We start from the raw sequence: 16,779 nt of genomic DNA, 5'->3' as shown, positions 1-16,779 counted from the left end.
AGAGAGGCAGGACTTTTTCGAAATGAAGTTTCTTCTCAGGAGGTGTCAGGTCTCACACTGCAGATAGAGGTCATGCATTAACCCATGCAAAGCCATGCCTAATAGCCTCACGTGTCAACACAATAAGAAACCGCTGACACAGGAATGTGAAGATTTCCTCTACTATAGCCTATGCGTACAGTTCAACAAATGACACCATTAAACTACATCTTCAGGGCAGAACTTATGCAGGGAGGACTCCTCTTTTATTGAGGAAAAAAAACCAATCCCCTCTGGGTGATCAATGGACATTGCAAGAATTTTAACACGTTTTGTTGCAGAGTCCTACCTGTTTCTTCTCTGAATGAATAGCTTTTTGTTAGATCATGTCTTGTGCAGGACTGATTTGAAATGGGAGTGATTTTTTTATTCTTCACTTTTGAGCAGCTGATGCACTTGCAGGGCTCTAGTGAGAAGAATAACAGGACCTGCAGTCCTTGAGAAGTACTTAACCATTTAGGAGCATCTCACCAAATCTGACATTTTTTCTTGCAGAGGATGCCTAAAATCTGACTTGTATCTAAGGCAAGACTTCTGGGAAAATCAGTGAGCCAATCACACAAACAGGAAGTGAAATCTCGTGGGGCCGTTCTGTACACCAATTGTGTACGGAACGCCTCTAGGTTGCCATATTGCATTGAATTTTACAGAAAATGACAGCGCTGCCAATTGAAAAGGAAAGATCTTTTTTTTTAAATAAGTGACAATATGGCTTGTGTTACAATTGTATATACAATATTACTTTTACTTATTTTCTAACAAAACTGGACATACCCTTAAACAGACAGCCAATGTCAACTACAAGTTCATTAGCATGCTTCTAAGAAAAGCCTTCCTTGCTACTGCCACCCATTTTGACAGTACCCAGCAAAGCTGTGGGCAGGGTTTTGAAACTAGTTGCAATCACCCCAACTGATATCTGTTTACGGCGAAGGCTGGAGATGCTGGGAATTGAACATAGGGCTTCACACATGCAAAGCATGCGCTCTACCACTGAGCTACATCCCCATCTTGTGCTTGTGCTTGCCCTTCTGTGCCTTTTTTTTTTTTTTGGGGGGGGGGGGGGGGGGGGGGGGGGGGGGGGGGAGAAAGTTTGACTTTAGAGAAAAGTTCTCAGCAGGATTTTGCACTTTGTGGGGATAATTAGTCAAGTCAGCATGCGCTGCATAGATACTAGACTCGGCTTTAAGATAAAGAATGGAGATGCTGGGGATTGAACCCGGGACCTCACACATGCAAAGCGTGCGCTCTACCACTGAGCTACATCCCCATCTTGTTTGCCTTAGTCTGTGCCTTAGTCTGTGCCTTAGTCTGTGCCTTAGTCTGTGCCTTAGTCTGTGCCTTTTTTTTGGGGGGTGTGAAGTTTGACTTTAGAGTAAAGTTCTCAGCAGTATTTTGCACTTTGTGGGGATAGTTAGGCCACTCAGCATGCGCTACATGGTAACTAGACTCGGTTTTAAGATAAAGAAAGGAGATGCCGGGGGTTGAACCCGGGACCTCACACATGCGAAGCGTGCGCTCTACCACTGAGCTACATCCCCCTTACTACTCAGGAGCAGACCTTTGATCCTTGTGAGTTGAAAATGCAGATAGAGAGGAACAAAGGGAAGAATTCCTGGTTGTCTCCTCCACCCTTACATGCTAATGACTTTGGAGGGTGCGGCCAGGCATGTTTATGTAAGGGTTGTTTTTGCCAAATGTTTCCCATGTGTGTGCACATGCCTGGGTTGCAGCAGATGAGGGGTGGCCGTTTCCCTTGGCGTACGGTAAATGGAGATGCCGGGGATTGAACCCGGGACCTCGCACATGCAAAGCGTGCGCTCTACCACTGAGCTACATCCCCTTACCATGTGGTAGCGCCTGTGCCTTTTTCGCCCCCCAAAAAGCTCTAAACGATGTTGCATCCTTTAACCCGGCACCTGGCCTTCACATCTGTGTTCCACTACCAGTACTCAGGGCCTCCTTCACTTCCCAAAACCAACCACGCTTTCATTTTTTTTCTTCCAGGAAGGACTTTCAGCCTTCAAGAGCCAAAAAAAAAAACATTTATGTCCGAATTGTGTTTGTCAGTTAGCTGACAACACATCATCTCCCAGCTGCATAAGTGACCTCTCTTTGTGTCTGTGTCACATCTAATTACTGTGTGACTCTCACCTGCATGAGCACTAGTCTGAGAGAGGCAGGACTTTTTTCGAAATGAAGTTTCTTCTCAGGAGGTGTCAGGTCTCACACTGCAGATAGAGGTCATGCATTAACCCATGCAAAGCCATGCCTAATAGCCTCACGTGTCAACACAATAAGAAACCGCTGACACAGGAATGTGAAGATTTCCTCTACTATAGCCTATGCGTACAGTTCAACAAATGACACCATTAAACTACATCTTCAGGGCAGAACTTATGCAGGGAGGACTCCTCTTTTATTGAGGAAAAAAAACCAATCCCCTCTGGGTGATCAATGGACATTGCAAGAATTTTAACACGTTTTGTTGCAGAGTCCTACCTGTTTCTTCTCTGAATGAATAGCTTTTTGTTAGATCATGTCTTGTGCAGGACTGATTTGAAATGGGAGTGATTTTTTTATTCTTCACTTTTGAGCAGCTGATGCACTTGCAGGGCTCTAGTGAGAAGAATAACAGGACCTGCAGTCCTTGAGAAGTACTTAACCATTTAGGAGCATCTCACCAAATCTGACATTTTTCTTGCAGAGGATGCCTAAAATCTGACTTGTATCTAAGGCAAGACTTCTGGGAAAATCAGTGAGCCAATCACACAAACAGGAAGTGAAATCTCTGGGGGCCGTTCTGTACACCAATTGTGTACGGAACGCCTCTAGGTTGCCATATTGCATTGAATTTTACAGAAAATGACAGCGCTGCCAATTGAAAAGGAAAGATCTTTTTTTTTAAATAAGTGACAATATGGCTTGTGTTACAATTGTATATACAATATTACTTTTACTTATTTTCTAACAAAACTGGACATACCCTTAAACAGACAGCCAATGTCAACAACAAGTTCATTAGCATGCTTCTAAGAAAAGCCTTCCTTGCTACTGCCACCCATTTTGACAGTACCCAGCAAAGCTGTGGGCAGGGTTTTGAAACTAGTTGCAATCACCCCAACTGATATCTGTTTACGGCGAAGGCTGGAGATGCTGGGAAATGAACATGGGGCTTCACACATGCAAAGCATGCGCTCTACCACTGAGCTACATCCCCATCTTGTGCTTGTGCTTGTGCTTGCCCTTCTGTGCCTTTTTTTTTTTTTTGGGGGGGGGGGGAGAAAGTTTGACTTTAGAGAAAAGTTCTCAGCAGGATTTTGCACTTTGTGGGGATAATTAGTCAAGTCAGCATGCGCTGCATAGATACTAGACTCGGCTTTAAGATAAAGAATGGAGATGCTGGGGATTGAACCCGGGACCTCACACATGCAAAGCGTGCGCTCTACCACTGAGCTACATCCCCATCTTGTTTGCCTTAGTCTGTGCCTTTTTTTTGGGGGGTGTGAAGTTTGACTTTAGAGTAAAGTTCTCAGCAGTATTTTGCACTTTGTGGGGATAGTTAGGCCACTCAGCATGCGCTACATGGTAACTAGACTCGGTTTTAAGATAAAGAATGGAGATGCCGGGGGTTGAACCCGGGACCTCACACATGCGAAGCGTGCGCTCTACCACTGAGCTACATCCCCCTTACTACTCAGGAGCAGACCTTTGATCCTTGTGAGTTGAAAATGCAGATAGAGAGGAACAAAGGGAAGAATTCCTGGTTGTCTCCTCCACCCTTACATGCTAATGACTTTGGAGGGTGCGGCCAGGCATGTTTATGTAAGGGTTGTTTTTGCCAAATGTTTCCCATGTGTGTGCACATGCCTGGGTTGCAGCAGATGAGGGGTGGCCGTTTCCCTTGGCGTACGGTAAATGGAGATGCCGGGGATTGAACCCGGGACCTCGCACATGCAAAGCGTGCGCTCTACCACTGAGCTACATCCCCTTACCATGTGGTAGCGCCTGTGCCTTTTTCGCCCCCCAAAAAGCTCTAAACGATGTTGCATCCTTTAACCCGGCACCTGGCCTTCACATCTGTGTTCCACTACCAGTACTCAGGGCCTCCTTCACTTCCCAAAACCAACCACGCTTTCATTTTTTTTCTTCCAGGAAGGACTTTCAGCCTTCAAGAGCCAAAAAAAAAAACATTTATGTCCGAATTGTGTTTGTCAGTTAGCTGACAACACATCATCTCCCAGCTGCATAAGTGACCTCTCTTTGTGTCTGTGTCACATCTAATTACTGTGTGACTCTCACCTGCATGAGCACTAGTCTGAGAGAGGCAGGACTTTTTTCGAAATGAAGTTTCTTCTCAGGAGGTGTCAGGTCTCACACTGCAGATAGAGGTCATGCATTAACCCATGCAAAGCCATGCCTAATAGCCTCACGTGTCAACACAATAAGAAACCGCTGACACAGGAATGTGAAGATTTCCTCTACTATAGCCTATGCGTACAGTTCAACAAATGACACCATTAAACTACATCTTCAGGGCAGAACTTATGCAGGGAGGACTCCTCTTTTATTGAGGAAAAAAAACCAATCCCCTCTGGGTGATCAATGGACATTGCAAGAATTTTAACACGTTTTGTTGCAGAGTCCTACCTGTTTCTTCTCTGAATGAATAGCTTTTTGTTAGATCATGTCTTGTGCAGGACTGATTTGAAATGGGAGTGATTTTTTTATTCTTCACTTTTGAGCAGCTGATGCACTTGCAGGGCTCTAGTGAGAAGAATAACAGGACCTGCAGTCCTTGAGAAGTACTTAACCATTTAGGAGCATCTCACCAAATCTGACATTTTTTCTTGCAGAGGATGCCTAAAATCTGACTTGTATCTAAGGCAAGACTTCTGGGAAAATCAGTGAGCCAATCACACAAACAGGAAGTGAAATCTCTGGGGGCCGTTCTGTACACCAATTGTGTACGGAACGCCTCTAGGTTGCCATATTGCATTGAATTTTACAGAAAATGACAGCGCTGCCAATTGAAAAGGAAAGATCTTTTTTTTTAAATAAGTGACAATATGGCTTGTGTTACAATTGTATATACAATATTACTTTTACTTATTTTCTAACAAAACTGGACATACCCTTAAACAGACAGCCAATGTCAACAACAAGTTCATTAGCATGCTTCTAAGAAAAGCCTTCCTTGCTACTGCCACCCATTTTGACAGTACCCAGCAAAGCTGTGGGCAGGGTTTTGAAACTAGTTGCAATCACCCCAACTGATATCTGTTTACGGCGAAGGCTGGAGATGCTGGGAAATGAACATGGGGCTTCACACATGCAAAGCATGCGCTCTACCACTGAGCTACATCCCCATCTTGTGCTTGTGCTTGTGCTTGCCCTTCTGTGCCTTTTTTTTTTTTTTTGGGGGGGGGGGGAGAAAGTTTGACTTTAGAGAAAAGTTCTCAGCAGGATTTTGCACTTTGTGGGGATAATTAGTCAAGTCAGCATGCGCTGCATAGATACTAGACTCGGCTTTAAGATAAAGAATGGAGATGCTGGGGATTGAACCCGGGACCTCACACATGCAAAGCGTGCGCTCTACCACTGAGCTACATCCCCATCTTGTTTGCCTTAGTCTGTGCCTTTTTTTTGGGGGGTGTGAAGTTTGACTTTAGAGTAAAGTTCTCAGCAGTATTTTGCACTTTGTGGGGATAGTTAGGCCACTCAGCATGCGCTACATGGTAACTAGACTCGGTTTTAAGATAAAGAATGGAGATGCCGGGGGTTGAACCCGGGACCTCACACATGCGAAGCGTGCGCTCTACCACTGAGCTACATCCCCCTTACTACTCAGGAGCAGACCTTTGATCCTTGTGAGTTGAAAATGCAGATAGAGAGGAACAAAGGGAAGAATTCCTGGTTGTCTCCTCCACCCTTACATGCTAATGACTTTGGAGGGTGCGGCCAGGCATGTTTATGTAAGGGTTGTTTTTGCCAAATGTTTCCCATGTGTGTGCACATGCCTGGGTTGCAGCAGATGAGGGGTGGCCGTTTCCCTTGGCGTACGGTAAATGGAGATGCCGGGGATTGAACCCGGGACCTCGCACATGCAAAGCGTGCGCTCTACCACTGAGCTACATCCCCTTACCATGTGGTAGCGCCTGTGCCTTTTTCGCCCCCCAAAAAGCTCTAAACGATGTTGCATCCTTTAACCCGGCACCTGGCCTTCACATCTGTGTTCCACTACCAGTACTCAGGGCCTCCTTCACTTCCCAAAACCAACCACGCTTTCATTTTTTTTCTTCCAGGAAGGACTTTCAGCCTTCAAGAGCCAAAAAAAAAAACATTTATGTCCGAATTGTGTTTGTCAGTTAGCTGACAACACATCATCTCCCAGCTGCATAAGTGACCTCTCTTTGTGTCTGTGTCACATCTAATTACTGTGTGACTCTCACCTGCATGAGCACTAGTCTGAGAGAGGCAGGACTTTTTCGAAATGAAGTTTCTTCTCAGGAGGTGTCAGGTCTCAGACTGCAGATAGAGGTCATGCATTAACCCATGCAAAGCCATGCCTAATAGCCTCACGTGTCAACACAATAAGAAACCGCTGACACAGGAATGTGAAGATTTCCTCTACTATAGCCTATGCGTACAGTTCAACAAATGACACCATTAAACTACATCTTCAGGGCAGAACTTATGCAGGGAGGACTCCTCTTTTATTGAGGAAAAAAAACCAATCCCCTCTGGGTGATCAATGGACATTGCAAGAATTTTAACACGTTTTGTTGCAGAGTCCTACCTGTTTCTTCTCTGAATGAATAGCTTTTTGTTAGATCATGTCTTGTGCAGGACTGATTTGAAATGGGAGTGATTTTTTTATTCTTCACTTTTGAGCAGCTGATGCACTTGCAGGGCTCTAGTGAGAAGAATAACAGGACCTGCAGTCCTTGAGAAGTACTTAACCATTTAGGAGCATCTCACCAAATCTGACATTTTTTCTTGCAGAGGATGCCTAAAATCTGACTTGTATCTAAGGCAAGACTTCTGGGAAAATCAGTGAGCCAATCACACAAACAGGAAGTGAAATCTCTGGGGGCCGTTCTGTACACCAATTGTGTACGGAACGCCTCTAGGTTGCCATATTGCATTGAATTTTACAGAAAATGACAGCGCTGCCAATTGAAAAGGAAAGATCTTTTTTTTTAAATAAGTGACAATATGGCTTGTGTTACAATTGTATATACAATATTACTTTTACTTATTTTCTAACAAAACTGGACATACCCTTAAACAGACAGCCAATGTCAACTACAAGTTCATTAGCATGCTTCTAAGAAAAGCCTTCCTTGCTACTGCCACCCATTTTGACAGTACCCAGCAAAGCTGTGGGCAGGGTTTTGAAACTAGTTGCAATCACCCCAACTGATATCTGTTTACGGCGAAGGCTGGAGATGCTGGGAATTGAACATGGGGCTTCACACATGCAAAGCATGCGCTCTACCACTGAGCTACATCCCCATCTTGTGCTTGTGCTTGCCCTTCTGTGCCTTTTTTTTTTTTGGGGGGGGGGAAAGAAAGTTTGACTTTAGAGAAAAGTTCTCAGCAGGATTTTGCACTTTGTGGGGATAATTAGTCAAGTCAGCATGCGCTGCATAGATACTAGACTCGGCTTTAAGATAAAGAATGGAGATGCTGGGGATTGAACCCGGGACCTCACACATGCAAAGCGTGCGCTCTACCACTGAGCTACATCCCCATCTTGTTTGCCTTAGTCTGTGCCTTTTTTTTGGGGGGTGTGAAGTTTGACTTTAGAGTAAAGTTCTCAGCAGTATTTTGCACTTTGTGGGGATAGTTAGGCCACTCAGCATGCGCTACATGGTAACTAGACTCGGTTTTAAGATAAAGAATGGAGATGCCGGGGGTTGAACCCGGGACCTCACACATGCGAAGCGTGCGCTCTACCACTGAGCTACATCCCCCTTACTACTCAGGAGCAGACCTTTGATCCTTGTGAGTTGAAAATGCAGATAGAGAGGAACAAAGGGAAGAATTCCTGGTTGTCTCCTCCACCCTTACATGCTAATGACTTTGGAGGGTGCGGCCAGGCATGTTTATGTAAGGGTTGTTTTTGCCAAATGTTTCCCATGTGTGTGCACATGCCTGGGTTGCAGCAGATGAGGGGTGGCCGTTTCCCTTGGCGTACGGTAAATGGAGATGCCGGGGATTGAACCCGGGACCTCGCACATGCAAAGCGTGCGCTCTACCACTGAGCTACATCCCCTTACCATGTGGTAGCGCCTGTGCCTTTTTCGCCCCCCAAAAAGCTCTAAACGATGTTGCATCCTTTAACCCGGCACCTGGCCTTCACATCTGTGTTCCACTACCAGTACTCAGGGCCTCCTTCACTTCCCAAAACCAACCACGCTTTCATTTTTTTTCTTCCAGGAAGGACTTTCAGCCTTCAAGAGCCAAAAAAAAAAACATTTATGTCCGAATTGTGTTTGTCAGTTAGCTGACAACACATCATCTCCCAGCTGCATAAGTGACCTCTCTTTGTGTCTGTGTCACATCTAATTACTGTGTGACTCTCACCTGCATGAGCACTAGTCTGAGAGAGGCAGGACTTTTTTCGAAATGAAGTTTCTTCTCAGGAGGTGTCAGGTCTCACACTGCAGATAGAGGTCATGCATTAACCCATGCAAAGCCATGCCTAATAGCCTCACGTGTCAACACAATAAGAAACCGCTGACACAGGAATGTGAAGATTTCCTCTACTATAGCCTATGCGTACAGTTCAACAAATGACACCATTAAACTACATCTTCAGGGCAGAACTTATGCAGGGAGGACTCCTCTTTTATTGAGGAAAAAAAACCAATCCCCTCTGGGTGATCAATGGACATTGCAAGAATTTTAACACGTTTTGTTGCAGAGTCCTACCTGTTTCTTCTCTGAATGAATAGCTTTTTGTTAGATCATGTCTTGTGCAGGACTGATTTGAAATGGGAGTGATTTTTTTATTCTTCACTTTTGAGCAGCTGATGCACTTGCAGGGCTCTAGTGAGAAGAATAACAGGACCTGCAGTCCTTGAGAAGTACTTAACCATTTAGGAGCATCTCACCAAATCTGACATTTTTTCTTGCAGAGGATGCCTAAAATCTGACTTGTATCTAAGGCAAGACTTCTGGGAAAATCAGTGAGCCAATCACACAAACAGGAAGTGAAATCTCTGGGGGCCGTTCTGTACACCAATTGTGTACGGAACGCCTCTAGGTTGCCATATTGCATTGAATTTTACAGAAAATGACAGCGCTGCCAATTGAAAAGGAAAGATCTTTTTTTTTAAATAAGTGACAATATGGCTTGTGTTACAATTGTATATACAATATTACTTTTACTTATTTTCTAACAAAACTGGACATACCCTTAAACAGACAGCCAATGTCAACAACAAGTTCATTAGCATGCTTCTAAGAAAAGCCTTCCTTGCTACTGCCACCCATTTTGACAGTACCCAGCAAAGCTGTGGGCAGGGTTTTGAAACTAGTTGCAATCACCCCAACTGATATCTGTTTACGGCGAAGGCTGGAGATGCTGGGAAATGAACATGGGGCTTCACACATGCAAAGCATGCGCTCTACCACTGAGCTACATCCCCATCTTGTGCTTGTGCTTGTGCTTGCCCTTCTGTGCCTTTTTTTTTTTTTTTGGGGGGGGGGGGGGAGAAAGTTTGACTTTAGAGAAAAGTTCTCAGCAGGATTTTGCACTTTGTGGGGATAATTAGTCAAGTCAGCATGCGCTGCATAGATACTAGACTCGGCTTTAAGATAAAGAATGGAGATGCTGGGGATTGAACCCGGGACCTCACACATGCAAAGCGTGCGCTCTACCACTGAGCTACATCCCCATCTTGTTTGCCTTAGTCTGTGCCTTTTTTTTGGGGGGTGTGAAGTTTGACTTTAGAGTAAAGTTCTCAGCAGTATTTTGCACTTTGTGGGGATAGTTAGGCCACTCAGCATGCGCTACATGGTAACTAGACTCGGTTTTAAGATAAAGAATGGAGATGCCGGGGGTTGAACCCGGGACCTCACACATGCGAAGCGTGCGCTCTACCACTGAGCTACATCCCCCTTACTACTCAGGAGCAGACCTTTGATCCTTGTGAGTTGAAAATGCAGATAGAGAGGAACAAAGGGAAGAATTCCTGGTTGTCTCCTCCACCCTTACATGCTAATGACTTTGGAGGGTGCGGCCAGGCATGTTTATGTAAGGGTTGTTTTTGCCAAATGTTTCCCATGTGTGTGCACATGCCTGGGTTGCAGCAGATGAGGGGTGGCCGTTTCCCTTGGCGTACGGTAAATGGAGATGCCGGGGATTGAACCCGGGACCTCGCACATGCAAAGCGTGCGCTCTACCACTGAGCTACATCCCCTTACCATGTGGTAGCGCCTGTGCCTTTTTCGCCCCCCAAAAAGCTCTAAACGATGTTGCATCCTTTAACCCGGCACCTGGCCTTCACATCTGTGTTCCACTACCAGTACTCAGGGCCTCCTTCACTTCCCAAAACCAACCACGCTTTCATTTTTTTTCTTCCAGGAAGGACTTTCAGCCTTCAAGAGCCAAAAAAAAAAACATTTATGTCCGAATTGTGTTTGTCAGTTAGCTGACAACACATCATCTCCCAGCTGCATAAGTGACCTCTCTTTGTGTCTGTGTCACATCTAATTACTGTGTGACTCTCACCTGCATGAGCACTAGTCTGAGAGAGGCAGGACTTTTTCGAAATGAAGTTTCTTCTCAGGAGGTGTCAGGTCTCAGACTGCAGATAGAGGTCATGCATTAACCCATGCAAAGCCATGCCTAATAGCCTCACGTGTCAACACAATAAGAAACCGCTGACACAGGAATGTGAAGATTTCCTCTACTATAGCCTATGCGTACAGTTCAACAAATGACACCATTAAACTACATCTTCAGGGCAGAACTTATGCAGGGAGGACTCCTCTTTTATTGAGGAAAAAAAACCAATCCCCTCTGGGTGATCAATGGACATTGCAAGAATTTTAACACGTTTTGTTGCAGAGTCCTACCTGTTTCTTCTCTGAATGAATAGCTTTTTGTTAGATCATGTCTTGTGCAGGACTGATTTGAAATGGGAGTGATTTTTTTATTCTTCACTTTTGAGCAGCTGATGCACTTGCAGGGCTCTAGTGAGAAGAATAACAGGACCTGCAGTCCTTGAGAAGTACTTAACCATTTAGGAGCATCTCACCAAATCTGACATTTTTTCTTGCAGAGGATGCCTAAAATCTGACTTGTATCTAAGGCAAGACTTCTGGGAAAATCAGTGAGCCAATCACACAAACAGGAAGTGAAATCTCTGGGGGCCGTTCTGTACACCAATTGTGTACGGAACGCCTCTAGGTTGCCATATTGCATTGAATTTTACAGAAAATGACAGCGCTGCCAATTGAAAAGGAAAGATCTTTTTTTTTAAATAAGTGACAATATGGCTTGTGTTACAATTGTATATACAATATTACTTTTACTTATTTTCTAACAAAACTGGACATACCCTTAAACAGACAGCCAATGTCAACTACAAGTTCATTAGCATGCTTCTAAGAAAAGCCTTCCTTGCTACTGCCACCCATTTTGACAGTACCCAGCAAAGCTGTGGGCAGGGTTTTGAAACTAGTTGCAATCACCCCAACTGATATCTGTTTACGGCGAAGGCTGGAGATGCTGGGAATTGAACATGGGGCTTCACACATGCAAAGCATGCGCTCTACCACTGAGCTACATCCCCATCTTGTGCTTGTGCTTGCCCTTCTGTGCCTTTTTTTTTTTTGGGGGGGGGGAAAGAAAGTTTGACTTTAGAGAAAAGTTCTCAGCAGGATTTTGCACTTTGTGGGGATAATTAGTCAAGTCAGCATGCGCTGCATAGATACTAGACTCGGCTTTAAGATAAAGAATGGAGATGCTGGGGATTGAACCCGGGACCTCACACATGCAAAGCGTGCGCTCTACCACTGAGCTACATCCCCATCTTGTTTGCCTTAGTCTGTGCCTTTTTTTTGGGGGGTGTGAAGTTTGACTTTAGAGTAAAGTTCTCAGCAGTATTTTGCACTTTGTGGGGATAGTTAGGCCACTCAGCATGCGCTACATGGTAACTAGACTCGGTTTTAAGATAAAGAATGGAGATGCCGGGGGTTGAACCCGGGACCTCACACATGCGAAGCGTGCGCTCTACCACTGAGCTACATCCCCCTTACTACTCAGGAGCAGACCTTTGATCCTTGTGAGTTGAAAATGCAGATAGAGAGGAACAAAGGGAAGAATTCCTGGTTGTCTCCTCCACCCTTACATGCTAATGACTTTGGAGGGTGCGGCCAGGCATGTTTATGTAAGGGTTGTTTTTGCCAAATGTTTCCCATGTGTGTGCACATGCCTGGGTTGCAGCAGATGAGGGGTGGCCGTTTCCCTTGGCGTACGGTAAATGGAGATGCCGGGGATTGAACCCGGGACCTCGCACATGCAAAGCGTGCGCTCTACCACTGAGCTACATCCCCTTACCATGTGGTAGCGCCTGTGCCTTTTTCGCCCCTCAAAAAGCTCTAAACGATGTTGCATCCTTTAACCCGGCACCTGGCCATCACATCTGTGTTCCACTACCAGTACTCAGGGCCTCCTTCACTTCCCAAAACCAACCACGCTTTCATTTTTTTTCTTCCAGGAAGGACTTTCAGCCTTCAAGAGCCAAAAAAAAAAACATTTATGTCCGAATTGTGTTTGTCAGTTAGCTGACAACACATCATCTCCCAGCTGCATAAGTGACCTCTCTTTGTGTCTGTGTCACATCTAATTACTGTGTGACTCTCACCTGCATGAGCACTAGTCTGAGAGAGGCATGACTTTTTTGAAATGAAGTTTCTTCTCAGGAGGTGTCAGGTCTCAGACTGCAGATAGAGGTCATGCATTAACCCATGCAAAGCCATGCCTAATAGCCTCACGTGTCAACACAATAAGAAACCGCTGACACAGGAATGTGAAGATTTCCTCTACTATAGCCTATGCGTACAGTTCAACAAATGACACCATTAAACTACATCTTCAGGGCAGAACTTATGCAGGGAGGACTCCTCTTTTATTGAGGAAAAAAAACCAATCCCCTCTGGGTGATCAATGGACATTGCAAGAATTTTAACACGTTTTGTTGCAGAGTCCTACCTGTTTCTTCTCTGAATGAATAGCTTTTTGTTAGATCATGTCTTGTGCAGGACTGATTTGAAATGGGAGTGATTTTTTTATTCTTCACTTTTGAGCAGCTGATGCACTTGCAGGGCTCTAGTGAGAAGAATAACAGGACCTGCAGTCCTTGAGAAGTACTTAACCATTTAGGAGCATCTCACCAAATCTGACATTTTTTCTTGCAGAGGATGCCTAAAATCTGACTTGTATCTAAGGCAAGACTTCTGGGAAAATCAGTGAGCCAATCACACAAACAGGAAGTGAAATCTCCGGGGGCCGTTCTGTACACCAATTGTGTACGGAACGCCTCTAGGTTGCCATATTGCATTGAATTTTACAGAAAATGACAGCGCTGCCAATTGAAAAGGAAAGATCTTTTTTTTTAAATAAGTGACAATATGGCTTGTGTTACAATTGTATATACAATATTACTTTTACTTATTTTCTAACAAAACTGGACATACCCTTAAACAGACAGCCAATGTCAACTACAAGTTCATTAGCATGCTTCTAAGAAAAGCCTTCCTTGCTACTGCCACCCATTTTGACAGTACCCAGCAAAGCTGTGGGCAGGGTTTTGAAACTAGTTGCAATCACCCCAACTGATATCTGTTTACGGCGAAGGCTGGAGATGCTGGGAAATGAACATGGGGCTTCACACATGCAAAGCATGCGCTCTACCACTGAGCTACATCCCCATCTTGTGCTTGTGCTTGTGCTTGTGCTTGTGCTTGCCCTTCTGTGCCTTTTTTTTTTTTTTGGGGGGGGGGGAGAAAGTTTGACTTTAGAGAAAAGTTCTCAGCAGGATTTTGCACTTTGTGGGGATAATTAGTCAAGTCAGCATGCGCTGCATAGATACTAGACTCGGCTTTAAGATAAAGAATGGAGATGCTGGGGATTGAACCCGGGACCTCACACATGCAAAGCGTGCGCTCTACCACTGAGCTACATCCCCATCTTGTTTGCCTTAGTCTGTGCCTTTTTTTTGGGGGGTGTGAAGTTTGACTTTAGAGTAAAGTTCTCAGCAGTATTTTGCACTTTGTGGGGATAGTTAGGCCACTCAGCATGCGCTACATGGTAACTAGACTCGGTTTTAAGATAAAGAATGGAGATGCCGGGGGTTGAACCCGGGACCTCACACATGCGAAGCGTGCGCTCTACCACTGAGCTACATCCCCCTTACTACTCAGGAGCAGACCTTTGATCCTTGTGAGTTGAAAATGCAGATAGAGAGGAACAAAGGGAAGAATTCCTGGTTGTCTCCTCCACCCTTACATGCTAATGACTTTGGAGGGTGCGGCCAGGCATGTTTATGTAAGGGTTGTTTTTGCCAAATGTTTCCCATGTGTGTGCACATGCCTGGGTTGCAGCAGATGAGGGGTGGCCGTTTCCCTTGGCGTACGGTAAATGGAGATGCCGGGGATTGAACCCGGGACCTCGCACATGCAAAGCGTGCGCTCTACCACTGAGCTACATCCCCTTACCATGTGGTAGCGCCTGTGCCTTTTTCGCCCCCCAAAAAGCTCTAAACGATGTTGCATCCTTTAACCCGGCACCTGGCCTTCACATCTGTGTTCCACTACCAGTACTCAGGGCCTCCTTCACTTCCCAAAACCAACCACGCTTTCATTTTTTTTCTTCCAGGAAGGACTTTCAGCCTTCAAGAGCCAAAAAAAAAAACATTTATGTCCGAATTGTGTTTGTCAGTTAGCTGACAACACATCATCTCCCAGCTGCATAAGTGACCTCTCTTTGTGTCTGTGTCACATCTAATTACTGTGTGACTCTCACCTGCATGAGCACTAGTCTGAGAGAGGCAGGACTTTTTCGAAATGAAGTTTCTTCTCAGGAGGTGTCAGGTCTCAGACTGCAGATAGAGGTCATGCATTAACCCATGCAAAGCCATGCCTAATAGCCTCACGTGTCAACACAATAAGAAACCGCTGACACAGGAATGTGAAGATTTCCTCTACTATAGCCTATGCGTACAGTTCAACAAATGACACCATTAAACTACATCTTCAGGGCAGAACTTATGCAGGGAGGACTCCTCTTTTATTGAGGAAAAAAAACCAATCCCCTCTGGGTGATCAATGGACATTGCAAGAATTTTAACACGTTTTGTTGCAGAGTCCTACCTGTTTCTTCTCTGAATGAATAGCTTTTTGTTAGATCATGTCTTGTGCAGGACTGATTTGAAATGGGAGTGATTTTTTTATTCTTCACTTTTGAGCAGCTGATGCACTTGCAGGGCTCTAGTGAGAAGAATAACAGGACCTGCAGTCCTTGAGAAGTACTTAACCATTTAGGAGCATCTCACCAAATCTGACATTTTTTCTTGCAGAGGATGCCTAAAATCTGACTTGTATCTAAGGCAAGACTTCTGGGAAAATCAGTGAGCCAATCACACAAACAGGAAGTGAAATCTCTGGGGGCCGTTCTGTACACCAATTGTGTACGGAACGCCTCTAGGTTGCCATATTGCATTGAATTTTACAGAAAATGACAGCGCTGCCAATTGAAAAGGAAAGATCTTTTTTTTTAAATAAGTGACAATATGGCTTGTGTTACAATTGTATATACAATATTACTTTTACTTATTTTCTAACAAAACTGGACATACCCTTAAACAGACAGCCAATGTCAACTACAAGTTCATTAGCATGCTTCTAAGAAAAGCCTTCCTTGCTACTGCCACCCATTTTGACAGTACCCAGCAAAGCTGTGGGCAGGGTTTTGAAACTAGTTGCAATCACCCCAACTGATATCTGTTTACGGCGAAGGCTGGAGATGCTGGGAATTGAACATGGGGCTTCACACATGCAAAGCATGCGCTCTACCACTGAGCTACATCCCCATCTTGTGCTTGTGCTTGCCCTTCTGTGCCTTTTTTTTTTTTGGGGGGGGGGGAAAGAAAGTTTGACTTTAGAGAAAAGTTCTCAGCAGGATTTTGCACTTTGTGGGGATAATTAGTCAAGTCAGCATGCGCTGCATAGATACTAGACTCGGCTTTAAGATAAAGAATGGAGATGCTGGGGATTGAACCCGGGACCTCACACATGCAAAGCGTGCGCTCTACCACTGAGCTACATCCCCATCTTGTTTGCCTTAGTCTGTGCCTTTTTTTTGGGGGGTGTGAAGTTTGACTTTAGAGTAAAGTTCTCAGCAGTATTTTGCACTTTGTGGGGATAGTTAGGCCACTCAGCATGCGCTACATGGTAACTAGACTCGGTTTTAAGATAAAGAATGGAGATGCCGGGGGTTGAACCCGGGACCTCACACATGCGAAGCGTGCGCTCTACCACTGAGCTACATCCCCCTTACTACTCAGGAGCAGACCTTTGATCCTTGTGAGTTGAAAATGCAGATAGAGAGGAACAAAGGGAAGAATTCCTGGTTGTCTCCTCCACCCTTACATGCTAATGACTTTGGAGGGTGCGGCCAGGCATGTTTATGTAAGGGTTGTTTTTGCCAAATGTTTCCCATGT

The 16,779-nt window shown here is 44.9% G+C and overlaps 23 non-coding genes across 23 annotated transcripts; all 23 read right to left on the bottom strand.

The window, feature by feature from the left end:
• Positions 1-1,237: 1,237 nt before the first annotated feature.
• On the bottom strand, positions 1,238-1,309 carry TRNAA-UGC (transfer RNA alanine (anticodon UGC)). The gene has a single exon. It is a non-coding gene; the product is annotated as a tRNA-Ala (tRNA).
• A 199-nt stretch (positions 1,310-1,508) lies between these two features.
• TRNAA-CGC (transfer RNA alanine (anticodon CGC)) lies at positions 1,509-1,580 on the bottom strand. Its single transcript has one exon. It is a non-coding gene; the product is annotated as a tRNA-Ala (tRNA).
• A 230-nt stretch (positions 1,581-1,810) lies between these two features.
• TRNAA-UGC (transfer RNA alanine (anticodon UGC)) lies at positions 1,811-1,882 on the bottom strand. Its single transcript has one exon. It is a non-coding gene; the product is annotated as a tRNA-Ala (tRNA).
• Positions 1,883-3,433: 1,551 nt separating this feature from the next.
• TRNAA-UGC (transfer RNA alanine (anticodon UGC)) lies at positions 3,434-3,505 on the bottom strand. Its single transcript has one exon. It is a non-coding gene; the product is annotated as a tRNA-Ala (tRNA).
• Positions 3,506-3,656: 151 nt separating this feature from the next.
• TRNAA-CGC (transfer RNA alanine (anticodon CGC)) lies at positions 3,657-3,728 on the bottom strand. Its single transcript has one exon. It is a non-coding gene; the product is annotated as a tRNA-Ala (tRNA).
• A 230-nt stretch (positions 3,729-3,958) lies between these two features.
• TRNAA-UGC (transfer RNA alanine (anticodon UGC)) lies at positions 3,959-4,030 on the bottom strand. Its single transcript has one exon. It is a non-coding gene; the product is annotated as a tRNA-Ala (tRNA).
• A 1,553-nt stretch (positions 4,031-5,583) lies between these two features.
• On the bottom strand, positions 5,584-5,655 carry TRNAA-UGC (transfer RNA alanine (anticodon UGC)). Its single transcript has one exon. It is a non-coding gene; the product is annotated as a tRNA-Ala (tRNA).
• A 151-nt stretch (positions 5,656-5,806) lies between these two features.
• On the bottom strand, positions 5,807-5,878 carry TRNAA-CGC (transfer RNA alanine (anticodon CGC)). Its single transcript has one exon. It is a non-coding gene; the product is annotated as a tRNA-Ala (tRNA).
• A 230-nt stretch (positions 5,879-6,108) lies between these two features.
• TRNAA-UGC (transfer RNA alanine (anticodon UGC)) lies at positions 6,109-6,180 on the bottom strand. The gene has a single exon. It is a non-coding gene; the product is annotated as a tRNA-Ala (tRNA).
• A 1,543-nt stretch (positions 6,181-7,723) lies between these two features.
• On the bottom strand, positions 7,724-7,795 carry TRNAA-UGC (transfer RNA alanine (anticodon UGC)). The gene has a single exon. It is a non-coding gene; the product is annotated as a tRNA-Ala (tRNA).
• Positions 7,796-7,946: 151 nt separating this feature from the next.
• Positions 7,947-8,018, bottom strand: TRNAA-CGC (transfer RNA alanine (anticodon CGC)). Its single transcript has one exon. It is a non-coding gene; the product is annotated as a tRNA-Ala (tRNA).
• A 230-nt stretch (positions 8,019-8,248) lies between these two features.
• On the bottom strand, positions 8,249-8,320 carry TRNAA-UGC (transfer RNA alanine (anticodon UGC)). The gene has a single exon. It is a non-coding gene; the product is annotated as a tRNA-Ala (tRNA).
• Positions 8,321-9,875: 1,555 nt separating this feature from the next.
• On the bottom strand, positions 9,876-9,947 carry TRNAA-UGC (transfer RNA alanine (anticodon UGC)). Its single transcript has one exon. It is a non-coding gene; the product is annotated as a tRNA-Ala (tRNA).
• A 151-nt stretch (positions 9,948-10,098) lies between these two features.
• On the bottom strand, positions 10,099-10,170 carry TRNAA-CGC (transfer RNA alanine (anticodon CGC)). Its single transcript has one exon. It is a non-coding gene; the product is annotated as a tRNA-Ala (tRNA).
• A 230-nt stretch (positions 10,171-10,400) lies between these two features.
• TRNAA-UGC (transfer RNA alanine (anticodon UGC)) lies at positions 10,401-10,472 on the bottom strand. The gene has a single exon. It is a non-coding gene; the product is annotated as a tRNA-Ala (tRNA).
• A 1,543-nt stretch (positions 10,473-12,015) lies between these two features.
• Positions 12,016-12,087, bottom strand: TRNAA-UGC (transfer RNA alanine (anticodon UGC)). Its single transcript has one exon. It is a non-coding gene; the product is annotated as a tRNA-Ala (tRNA).
• Positions 12,088-12,238: 151 nt separating this feature from the next.
• TRNAA-CGC (transfer RNA alanine (anticodon CGC)) lies at positions 12,239-12,310 on the bottom strand. The gene has a single exon. It is a non-coding gene; the product is annotated as a tRNA-Ala (tRNA).
• Positions 12,311-12,540: 230 nt separating this feature from the next.
• TRNAA-UGC (transfer RNA alanine (anticodon UGC)) lies at positions 12,541-12,612 on the bottom strand. Its single transcript has one exon. It is a non-coding gene; the product is annotated as a tRNA-Ala (tRNA).
• Positions 12,613-14,174: 1,562 nt separating this feature from the next.
• Positions 14,175-14,246, bottom strand: TRNAA-UGC (transfer RNA alanine (anticodon UGC)). Its single transcript has one exon. It is a non-coding gene; the product is annotated as a tRNA-Ala (tRNA).
• Positions 14,247-14,397: 151 nt separating this feature from the next.
• Positions 14,398-14,469, bottom strand: TRNAA-CGC (transfer RNA alanine (anticodon CGC)). The gene has a single exon. It is a non-coding gene; the product is annotated as a tRNA-Ala (tRNA).
• Positions 14,470-14,699: 230 nt separating this feature from the next.
• On the bottom strand, positions 14,700-14,771 carry TRNAA-UGC (transfer RNA alanine (anticodon UGC)). The gene has a single exon. It is a non-coding gene; the product is annotated as a tRNA-Ala (tRNA).
• A 1,544-nt stretch (positions 14,772-16,315) lies between these two features.
• Positions 16,316-16,387, bottom strand: TRNAA-UGC (transfer RNA alanine (anticodon UGC)). The gene has a single exon. It is a non-coding gene; the product is annotated as a tRNA-Ala (tRNA).
• A 151-nt stretch (positions 16,388-16,538) lies between these two features.
• Positions 16,539-16,610, bottom strand: TRNAA-CGC (transfer RNA alanine (anticodon CGC)). Its single transcript has one exon. It is a non-coding gene; the product is annotated as a tRNA-Ala (tRNA).
• Positions 16,611-16,779: the final 169 nt, after the last annotated feature.

Source organism: Lithobates pipiens, unplaced genomic scaffold (assembly GCF_037356315.1).
Source record: "Lithobates pipiens isolate NorthernLeopardFrog02 unplaced genomic scaffold, aLitPip1_a1.2 Scaffold_23, whole genome shotgun sequence".
NCBI lineage: Eukaryota > Metazoa > Chordata > Amphibia > Anura > Ranidae > Lithobates > Lithobates pipiens.
Note: the sequence above shows the minus strand (reverse complement) of the source record. Positions and strands in the feature narration are given on the sequence as shown.